The sequence below is a fragment of the Schistocerca gregaria genome, chromosome 4 (assembly GCF_023897955.1).
Source record: "Schistocerca gregaria isolate iqSchGreg1 chromosome 4, iqSchGreg1.2, whole genome shotgun sequence".
Lineage (NCBI taxonomy): Eukaryota > Metazoa > Arthropoda > Insecta > Orthoptera > Acrididae > Schistocerca > Schistocerca gregaria.
This window is the reverse complement of record NC_064923.1, coordinates 470115349-470125064: the sequence shown is the minus strand read 5'-3', so window position 1 is coordinate 470125064 and position 9716 is coordinate 470115349.

The following is a 9716-nucleotide window of genomic DNA, read 5'->3' as shown; positions in this document are numbered from 1 at the left end:
GGTTTGAGAAGTTCGACATGACACTGTTGCCAGTAACCAGCCAAGAGCTAATAATGAGTTTAGGTAAGAAAGTGGAGAGAATATACAGGAAATAATTGAAATTAGTTTACGATGTGAGTTAGATGTGCCATGCGAGGTACTCATATCAAGACTACGTTATGGTGCGAAGGAATTAATATGAAGTTGCTGATAAAGTGTAGAAAACTTGAACGCATACCATAAAGCTTCCGAGACCTTGCTCATAATTTCAATATGAATGTAATCAAAACGACTGTCTGTCGAGAATCGATCAATGAATCTGAAAGCACCATGATACTTGCCACTCCGGCTGGGGTGGCCGAGCGGTTCTAGGCGCTACAGTCTGGAACTGCGCGACCGCTACGGTTGCAGGTTCGAAGCCTGCCTTGGGCATGGATGTGTGTGATGTCCTTAGGTTAGTTAGGTTAAGTCCCAAAGTGCTCATTCTCTGCCTCATGATGGCTGGGTGTTGTGTGATGTCCTTAGGTTAGTTAGGTTTAAGTAGTTCTAAGTTCTAGGGGACTGATGACCATAGATGTTAAGTCCCATAGTGCTCAGAGCCATTTGAACCATTTTTGAACCCAAAGTGCTGAGTGCCATTTGAACCATTTGATACTTGCCACATTTTCAAATGTTCTAAGAATCTTGGGCCTTATTGTCTGATAACCTATGAAATAATATTATTTGTAGGAAGAATTTTTGTTAGAACTGGCACTGAAACAGTTGTCTGACAATAAAGTGAGTGCAGGAATATTAATATCTACGATTTAAAAAATGGTATTGTGGTTCTTGTACAATCTAGCAGCAAAAAAGACTTTAGTAGGTCTTCAAAAATGGCTCTCAGCACTATGGGTCGTAACATCAGTGGTCATCAGTGCCCTAGAACTACTTAAACCTAACTAACCTAAGGGCATCACACACATCCATGCTCGAGGCAGGATTCGAACCTGCGACCGTAGCGGTCACGCAGTTCCAGACTGAAGCGCCTAGAAGCGCACGGCCACACCGGCCGGCTAGTAGGTCTTCCCTCTGCCTCCAGCCTTTCATATCTACCTATGAATCCAAACCAAAAATGTTATTTGTGAATAATTTTACCACTGTACACAACATAATTATTGTGTTTAATATTTGTAACACTTCACTTGATTGTATAAACGAGCATGAAGTTTAAACTACTTTTACTTGTCAAAATCGGATTTATATACCACCTGAAATATTTATTCCAACAAATGTATTCGACACCTCAAAAGAAACATCTCCTAAAACCCTTAAAAATTAATTCTGTAATAACGTTGTTACGGTGTATATTCTTTGTACTTCGTGATAATGTTTCTCTCCTTCCATGTGGTCCCTGCACATCATAGTTTCCAGACGCCATATTTGTTTACGAAGTATGACAGTACATATGTAATGTGTTACGGCAGTGAAAGGAAACTGTGACCAGTGGAGGTACTCTATTTTACTTATTTTGTTTTTGCCATTAGATATACGTTTAGTTTTTCGTTAAAAGAAGCTCAAAATAGTGTTTGTTTCTCCACTACACAGTGCCAACAGTTGCTCCAAAAATCGGAACACAACATACACATGTATTAGTAGGAGTAGCAGTAGTAGTAGAAGTAGTAGTACCTTTATTCATCCGTAGATCTCTTTTTAGAAGGAAATGTCAAAGTATTTAAAAACTGAGATCAATTTAAAATAAGTTACAATACTTTTTTTACAAATAACTTATTAAAAATTGTAATGCAATATCCCACTATTAGTAACTGCACAAACTATACAGGCATTGTTTCATAACACTTCAGTCACTACACACACACACACACACACACACACACACACACACACACACACACACTAGCGATATCTGTGCTGCATCTTCATACTAACAAATGTAAATCCACCTGATGATGGAGGTTCAAAACTTCGATACGCGTCGTGGAGATAAACAAACAGTGACTGGTAACAGTAAATTTGTTTCATTTAATAGCAATAACAGTCACGGTAAGGTCGAACCTAAAATGTTCGCATTTAAAGTCATTAAAGTGTTTCAGAAAATTAACCAGATCATGTGCTTAAAAAGCATTTTATGTGGCTATAGAGTACTAAATAAGAGAGTCACATAGAACAACATAACACAGATTCTTTGTTTCAACGTAACACATGGTGGTTATAAATCAAATTATAAATTTAGCACATATGGCACGTAAAAACTTGAACGCAGTGACTCTCCTACAGAGTAAGCAGTTCAGAATGGTTGAACTTTAGAGATCCACTTGGGAGAATGCACGTCACTACGAAATATTAACAAAGCTTTTGGATACCACGTACATGAAACAAAACATTTGGTACCGTCAAAAGAGATGTATTTTCAATTTTTACAGACCGCACCTAAAAGACATTTTTTGAACATTCTGGAAGAAATTAAAATCTGTGGACATCACCTGAAGCAACGAACTATAATAATTTCCAGTATGACTTTAAGGATTCTGTGTAATTCAAGAGTTCTGGTGACGACCTAATTCATGTAGCTCTTTTTGACTGCCACACTGTGAATCGGTGGAAGACTGAGCGCAATGTACACTTTCAAAATCGTACTGGTCATAGCATTCCCCCCCACCCCCCTCCCTTTTGCTGAAAATAGCATGCACTCAGTGTTTAAGATCTATGTTTGAATTCAATTATTCACTATCGATTTTAGCATCACTTTTAAATTAATTTAAGTACGTTTCTGAGACAGTATGTTTGTTACATTTTAATATCGGACGTTATTAGTTGTTTATCCACTTCCCATCCAGTGTTCTCCCTCCTCCCTGTTTCACCAAACATTCCTGACATTTGGATCTGTAGATAATTCTGATTTGGAAAATTCTAAATTTCATTGTTGTTATATCTCTCCTATACCTATAAAAGATTTGCCAGCTGATTGTAGGAGTCGCACACTAAGGGTCCGGTACAAACTTAATTATGTATAGAGGCAGTTCATTCATTCAGAAACCGAGGATTTCGACGATTTTTGCCTCTGATCGATATTGATACTGACCAGATATCAGCTTCAAGGATTCCAAGACATTTTGGAATATTTTAATTTCCAGTTTGAAGTCGGATAACAAATGACAAAGGAAATGTTTTTCAAGTGACACAAAATAAGAATTTTCTGATACTTTTCCTTTACTTGACAAATTTCATGATTCCACGCCAAGAGGACATACGCTGTGGATTTTGATGTGGGACTTTGCGAGTATCAAAATATGACACATAAATGGCCATATCTTTTTTCTGGATTGACTTCAATTCGCTTCACTTTTTAAAACTTCAATGGACTGTAGGCCTTAATACTTCACAAAAATTTCATCTTGATTGTTAGAATTGTTCAGGAGAAAGAGGATATTGAACTGTCGGACAGCCAACAGACAGACAGACAGACACATAGACAGACGGAAAACAGAGTCACTCTATAAGTGTTCCGCATTACCGATTGAGAAAGGGAACCCCAGAAAATTAATCAAGTACAATTTTAAAATATTAAGGTGTTCTATCTATGTTATCTGCTTAACCAGACTTTTATTAATGGTTTATAATTATTTATAGACTTGAAGATGATTGCTAAGCTTTCGAAACTTCTCACTCTTTGTGATAAACTGCCACTTGTAACGTTCCATGGCAGCACACACACTGTTAATCAACTGAAATGACATTTAATTGTACTATGTACGGCGCTATGAAGCAATTCGTATGTACTGTAATTGTTTAAAAAAATATTATTTAATTTTCTATTAAGAACGTTGGTTATTATTGTACTATTTTCTTTAATAATATTCTCGATGTTTTTACGATTGTAATATTTCTGTACTCATAATGTAATTATGAAATATGTTAATATCGCGATGAAAAAATGTACAATACAGCCACAGAGGAAAATAATGTTGTAAGATTACAAAGAGATATTCATAATCAGCAATAGTATAAATAGCACTACATACTGTGCATTCGTTGTCGTCTCCCTCGTGAGCTAAGAGAGGGAGGAACCTGTGACGTAGCATTATATGAATGAGTAGACTTCTTTGGTCTGTATCTGTCTCTAGCCGCCATTAGAGGAGAAATTATAAAGGTGTGTAATTTTAATTATTGTTATGATCTAAATATATTATAATTTATCAAAGTTGTGTATTAATAACGTAAATTAGCTTGCCCATGTCGTCTACAACATTTCTTTAAAGAATTTTCAGCACTTTTAGCGATTATCGTTGCTGTTGCTGAGCTGTGCCGCGACCGAAGGCAGAAGGTGATCAGTTAACAGCAAATGTGGACGCACTTGTGAACAAAGTATCACAGTCCGAAAACTTGAACTCAATGCAGCAGCAGGGTTTGGTACAGTTATTATCTGACTATGCAGATGAATTTTCTGAACGACCGGGAATTGTTAAGGGATATCAATACAATATCGAGGTGAAGCCTCACAAACCCTACTGTCGAGCCTCATACTCCACTCCTTGGTCCAAGAAGGAAATAGTAGCCAAAGAAATTAGAAAGCTGATCGAGTGGGGAATAATAGAACCATCTTTGTCCCCTTATAGTAGTCCTATGTGTTATGTGTAAAAGAGTACACCATTCTTTTGGAAATGAATGAACATTAATGATGTGTGATCTTTAGAGATAATGTACTAGTGTAGAAGTACTTAGTTATAAGAATATGATTGACTTTCTCTTTTGTTTATGATTATTTGTGTTATGTCTTCTTTTTAATTAGTGTTAGCTTAAATATGCTCTAAATGTCTGCACAGATAACCTGATTAGTGCAATTATTTCTAGCGTTAAATTGTGACAGAGATCAGCCTGGAGTAACATTTTCGTAGTGATTAGTTTGTGTACTGCATGATACTCTTTATGTGTGTCAAATTTGAAATACTTCTTGGTACAGTCTTTTATATATATATATATATATATATATATATATATATATATATATATATATATATATACTCCTGGAAATGGAAAAAAGAACACATTGACACCGGTGTGTCAGACCCACCATACTTGCTCCGGACACTGCGAGAGGGCTATACAAGCAATGATCACACGCACGGCACAGCGGACACACCAGGAACCACGGTGTTGGCCGTCGAATGGCGCTAGCTGCGCAGCATTTGTGCACCGCCGCCGTCAGTGTCAGCCAGTTTGCCGTGGCATACGGAGCTCCATCGCAGTCTTTAACACTGGTAGCATGCCGCGACAGCGTGGACGTGAACCGTATGTGCAGTTGACGGACTTTGAGCAAGGGCGTATAGTGGGCATGCGGGAGGCCGGGTGGACGTACCGCCGAATTGCTCAACACGTGGGGCGTGAGGTCTCCACAGTACATCGATGTTGTCACCAGTGGTCGGCGGAAGGTGCACGTGCCCGTCGACCTGGGACCGGACCGCAGCGATGCACGGATACACGCCAAGACCGTAGGATCCTACGCAGTGCCGTAGGGGACCGCATCGCCACTTCCCAGCAAATTAGGGACACTGTTGCTCCTGGGGTATCGGCAAGGACCATTCGCAACCGTCTCCATGAAGCTGGGCTACGGTCCCTCACACCGTTAGGCCGTATTCCGCTCACGCCCCAACATCGTGCAGCCCGCCTCCAGTGGTATTGCGATAGGCGTGAATGGAGGGACGAATGGAGACGTGTCGTCTTCAGCGATGAGAGTCGCTTCTACCTTGGTGCCAGTGATGGTCGTATGCGTGTTTGGCGCCGTGCAGGTGAGCGCCACAATCAGGACTGCATATGACCGAGGCACACAGGGCCAACACCCGGCATCATGGTGTGGGGAGCGATCTCCTACACTGGCCGTACACCTCTGGTGATCGTCGAGGGGACACTGAATAGTGCATGGTACATCCAAACCGTCATCGAACCCATCGTCCTACCATTCCTAGACCGGTAAGGGAACTTGCTGTTCCAACAGGACAATGCACGTCCGCATGTATCCCATGCCACCCAACGTGCTCTAGAAGGTGTAAGTCAACTACCCTGGCCAGCAAGATCTCCGGATCTGTCCCCTATTGAACATGTTTGGGACTGGATGAAGCGTCGTCTCACGTGGTGTGCACGTCCAGCACGAACGCTGGTCCAACTGAGGCGCCAGGTGGAAATGGCATGGCAAGCCGTTCCACAGGACTACATCCAGCATCTCTACGATCGTCTCCATGGGAGAATAGCAGCCTGCATTGCTGTGAAAGGTGGATATACACTGTACTAGTGCCGACATTGTGCATGCTCTGTTGCCTGTGTCTATGTGCCTGTGGTTCTGTCAGTGTGATCATGTGATGTATCTGACCCCACGAATGTGTCAATAAAGTTTCCCCTTCCTGGGGCAATGAATTCACGGTGTTCTTATTTCAATTTCCAAGAGTATATATATATATATATATATATATATATATATATATGTGTGTGTGTGTGTGTGTGTGTGTGTGTGCGTGTGTGTGTGTGTGTGTGTGTGTGTGTGTGTGTGTGTGTGTAGCTGTCAGATTGTGAGGTTCGTACCCGGAATAATATTAATAATATGAGACCCTGAGAACTTTATTTTCAAACCAGTATTATCAAAGAGAGTAATGCACCCAGTAGTGATCCGAGTGCACCATGGGAGGCAAACTTATTGCAAATTTACGTAACGCAAAGTTACGCACAAAGCATCTTCAATTGAAGCACGTACAGATCGAATCAGTAAAAAGAGCTAGCCTGACACAGTCCAAGTCAATTTTAGCCTACAGAGACTACACTGTAGTTACGTAGGACCCTGCAAGTAAAGTGAGACATAATTTCAAAGGAGTTATTGAACAATATGCCTGAATCCGGCTGGGTTGCACAAATAAAATCTACTCGAACATAAATATAGATGATTTTTGGGCAAACTAATACAAAATTGTAATATCTGTTACTATGTACGCAATTATCACACACCTTGGTAAAGAACAAACAAAGAAGTTACGAATGTGCTGTTAGAAAAAAAAAATGCACAACCGACATTGTAACTGAAAAAACCTAAACAAAAGTGCAGTATTGTGTGGCAGAGACAGACAGTGACTGTTAAAACTGCAGCAATACATCACGAGGTTGTTTTGAACAAGCAATAAGAAACTGTATCATCGCCGTATGTGCAAGTGGACAAGGAACTAACACGACACGAACAGTGAGCCGATAACAGACGGTTGACCAAGCTAGTGTCAAAATATAACTTGTACTGTGCGTGTGTACAAAAAAATATTCTTTTTGTGTCAAGGGACGCCAGGAAAGCGCATTGACTACAGAGATACATTTTGTTCTAAGGTTAAAACTTGCGTGTGACTAATGACAAGTCATGACGTGGTGAAAAAATATTGTGTGCCCATAAAACGCGTTACTGTGACAATGAAACATTGTGCAAACCAGACTAGTGAAGGCCTACTGAATAATAACTGCCAATAACTGTGTGCGTTCTTTCCCACATCAGGAAAAATGCCCATAAGTATAGTACACTGTTTGTGAACTTGTTGCATGTTTGCTGGAGCACTGCAAGGAGATGTCACACGGGCGAGCTGATATACAACGCGGATCCGGCTACTTCAGCCATGCAGCGGCCGCAGCAGCCCGTAGCAGCCCAGACAGCCACAATCCTCTCCGCGCCGTAGCTGTCAAAACCGGGGGCGGTGACCTACACGGAGCCGACGCGCCGCGCCGAGCGCCACTCAACAATCACTCCGCACCGCTCACCAACTACAACATTATTGACATATTCCAAAATATTTACACAAACTGCATAACATGTCAATGAACTCGATTTTTGACAAACATTGAACTCTTATTACGTATACACTTAATTAACGAGAGAAAATGAACACTAACAAGTGTAAGGAGATGGATTTGTAACACGTAGGTAGTGAGAACATTATGAAAGTGACGTTGTACTATATGATTTCAAAAAACTAAGTGATATATCCAAGTGACCTTGCAATATATCGCAAAATGATAATTACAAGTTGTTAAACTCACACAACAAACTTTCGTTGAACTGTATGTGACTGTGATATTATGTAACCGTTGATGACAAACTGCTAAATCATTTCACAACAATTTCTGTTAAAGAGACAACATTAATCATGAACCAACTAGGATCGCTGGGCTCCGGCACAGTTTTCTCAAGGTTTCCTGTCTGCCTTCGCCCAATTGGGGGAGCCATGAACATATATAACCTTGGGACTAATTAAAAGAGCCATTCCATAAAAAAAAAAGAATTGTAAGGAACGTTACTGGCACCATTGTGTCAAAGTATAGAAACTCTTTGGGAAATGCTGCCAGGGGCAATGTAATGTTCCCTGGCAGCACACACACTGTTAATCAACTGAAATGACGTTTAATTGTACTATGTACGCCGCTATGAAGCAATTCATATGTACTGTAATTGTTTAAAAATATTATTTAATTTTCTATAAAGGACGTTGGTTATTATTGTACTATTTTCTGAAATAATATTCTCGATGTTTTTATGATTGTAATATTTCTATACTCATAATGTAATTACAAAATATGTTAATATCTGCGATGAAAAAATGTAAAATGTAGCCACATAGGAAAATAATGTTGTAAGATTACAAGGAGATATTCATAATCAGCAATAGTTTAAATAGCACTACATATTGTGCATTCTTTGTCGTCTCCCTCGACAGCTGAGACAGAGAGGAACCTGTGACGTAGCATTATATGAATGAGTAGACTTCTTTGGTCTGTATCTGTTGTGGGGCGGCGAAGAAGTTGTCGAATGAGTTGTTTGAATGTTCATTTCACGTAAAAGACTATTGCCGATGCAACATATGTGGGACGGCGAAGAAGTCGTTGTTTAATGTTGAATGAAAGTTGAACATTGCCACCTTAAATCACGCGAGCCTGGCAACTAATTTGGTGGCCAGTCAGAAAGCGAAGGGAAACTTACTGACCTTAGTTCCCAGTCTGCACGGCCACATTCCTGTACAGCCCAGCTAAACGTAAAATATCCATAGTTCTTCACGAGATTAGGGCTGCTTCAATAAAATTTAAAGTTCCAAACAAGATTTTATTATCTTAAAGGCTCACACAAATTACTCGAAACTTCTGAAAATGCTAAAGACATTAAATATTGTTAATTCAGCCAATCGTTTAATAGTTCAGAGGCGACTTCTACAGCAAGTTCCTCCCGAATAGTTCATTACTCTAACTAACGGTGCTCTATTAATAGTTCGCAATAATGTAAAAAAAAAAAGATTAATGCTCGCCTTAAAAGTGGAGTTAGTCACCACTTGCCACGCGGAATTATACTTCACACGGACGGCACAATAACAGTTTGTTACCGAAGTCTAAACGATCCAGGACGGTGTACAGTCCTCGCGATTTTCAATGTCCGTTTACATTGCTAAGTACGCGCATGTCACAGCCCGCTATGACGTCACCCGAGGCGAGGCGCGATCGGACGTTAAGCTCGCGTGGACTAGGCGTTGGTCTAATGCGGAGTGAGCTTCTACTGCCTCTACCGCTCTTTTTATATAGCTCCGGCGCGTACCGCCAAGAGAGCATCTGTTCTTTCCGTTCCTATGCAGATGCCTGCAGCCTCCAAATGATCGCTATCTCAGGCACATAATCATAATATCACATTTAATAATAGCTTTACAAACTTCTCAATTTTTGTATACATACATCTGAGC